The sequence below is a fragment of the Agelaius phoeniceus genome, assembly GCF_051311805.1.
Source record: "Agelaius phoeniceus isolate bAgePho1 chromosome W unlocalized genomic scaffold, bAgePho1.hap1 SUPER_W_unloc_1, whole genome shotgun sequence".
NCBI classification, from domain to species: Eukaryota; Metazoa; Chordata; class Aves; order Passeriformes; family Icteridae; genus Agelaius; species Agelaius phoeniceus.
The window spans coordinates 3,887,650-3,889,842 of NW_027509866.1; the positions used below are offsets into that span (position 1 = coordinate 3,887,650).

The window sequence follows — 2,193 nt, forward strand, 5'->3', positions numbered from 1 at the left end:
AAGCAGTACCTGTTGATCTTTACAGAAAACTTGGGAGTGTGAACATCCTCCATTTGTGAAAAGTGAAAGCCCAGAAAAACTCCAGAGAGACTCAAGTGAGAGACCATCTCCCCACAGTCTTCACTTACCATCTTTGCTCAGTGAACTCACTCTGTTCTACCAGAGGGCATCAGAAATGCTGAGGGTTTCTGATATCCTAGAATACCAGGAGAGACATGAGGGCAGCTTAAAAAGAAAACTCTAGAACTCTAAAACAAAGAACCATGTCCATGTGTGTTACAGAAGAGGGTGTATGGGAAATGGCTTTGATTTTGGTTACAGGTATCTCCTCTAACTCTTCACTGTCCTTTTCTCCATGAACAGGTGCCCATGTGCAGCCCCAGCAAATGTCCAACAGCAGCTCCACCAGGCACTTCCTGCTGCTGGCATTGGCAGACACGCGGCAGCTGCAGCTCCTGCACTTCTGCCTCTTGCTGGGCATCTCCCTGGCTGCCCTCCTGGGCAACGGCCTCATCATCAGCGCCGTAGCCTGCGGCCACCACCTGCACACGCCCATGTTCTTCTTCCTGCTCAACCTGGCCCTCGCTGACCTGGGCTCCATCTGCACCACTGTCCCCAAAGCCATGCACAATTCCCTCTGGGACACCAGCAACATCTCCTACACTGGATGTGCCGCCCAAGTCTTTTTCTTTGTTTTCTATGCTACAGCAGAATTTTCCCTGCTGACCATCATGTGCTACGACCGCTACGTGTCCATCTGCAAACCCCTGCACTATGGGACCCTCCTGGGCAGCAGAGCTTGTGCCCACATGGCAGCAGCTGCCTGGGCCAGTGCCTTTCTCTATTAATTGCTGCACACAGCCAATACATTTTCCCTGCCCCTGTGCCATGGCAATGCTCTGGGCCAGTTCTTCTGTGAAATCCCACAGATCCTCAAGCTCTCCTGCTCCAAATCCTACCTCAGGGAAATTGGGCTTCTTGTGTTTTCCATGTGTTTAGGACTAGGATATTTTGTGTTCATTGTTTTCTCCTATGTGCAGATCTTCTGGGCTGTGCTGAGGATCCCCTCTGAGCAGGGGCGGCACAAAGCCTTTTCCACCTGCCTCCCTCACCTGGCCGGGCTCTCCCTGTTCCTCAGCACTGCATTGTTTGCCTACCTGAAGCCCCCCTCCATGTCCTCCCCATCCCTGGATCTGGCCCTGTCAGTTCTGTACTCGGTGGTGCCTCCAGCCCTGAACCCCCTCATCTACAGCCTGAGGAACCAGGAGCTCAAGGCTGCAGTGTGGAGACTGATGACTGGATGTTTTCAGAAACATTAAACTGTTGGCCATTTTCTTCTAATTCTTTGTAATAAAAGTCACCTTTGATACTTCTTGTTCCTTTGGTTGTGGGTTCTTCCTTTTCTTTTACTGTTTTAATAATGTCCACAAAAAAGCCATTTGTTGTGCCATTTCTCATTTTGTTTCTCTCCACCTTTCCTGTGGACGCAGAGTGTGTCAATGAGGGATTGTGCTCTTTGTGGCGTTTAAGGATCTAAAGGATCTCCCAGTAAAGTTTTCTGCAGAGATGCCCTTTTGTTGCCTTCTCTGGAGCTGCAGCAGCAATGTCTGTGTGCAGAGCTGGGGCAGATCAGTGCTGGCCCAGCAGCTGTGCCCAGCAGCAGCAGCAGCAGCACTTGGTGTTGCCAGTGCTGCTGCCGTGGCCCTGCCCCGCTGCCCTGGTGGCCCTGGTGTTGCTGCAGGGCCTGAGTGCTCTCGGGGCCGGGCACAGCCCTGGGGGTGGCAGTGCCGGGGCTGCAGCAGGGACAGGCCATGGGCACTGCTGGGGCAGCGCTGACGCCTCAGGCCAGGCCCCAGGGGCTCCAGGCTCCTTGCCCAGGCTCTCTCCAGAACACGGCCAGGCCAATGCTCAGCACAGAAACCCCCGTCAGCAGCCCCAGGCTGGCCGTGGGCAGGCTGGGGACAAACAGCATGGCTGGGGCTCTGCAAGGGCCCTGGGGCAGACGGGAAGGAGCAGCAGAGCAGGGGCTGATCCATGCCCAGGGCGCTGCACAGCCCAGGGCAGCGTCCCAGAGCGTCCTCATGCAGCTGCCAACAACATCCCCCCTCTGCAGCCCTGGCCTCTCCCCCAGCTCACACAGGTGCCCCATCCTTGCAGGCACAGACACGGCAGCACTGCCTCAGCAGCCCCTGT

General features: G+C 55.4%; 1 pseudogene; it reads left to right on the forward strand.

Moving 5' to 3' along the window:
• Positions 1–386: 386 nt before the first annotated feature.
• On the forward strand, positions 387–1,319 carry LOC143692450 (olfactory receptor 14J1-like; annotated as a pseudogene).
• The last annotated feature ends 874 nt before the right edge of the window (positions 1,320–2,193 follow it).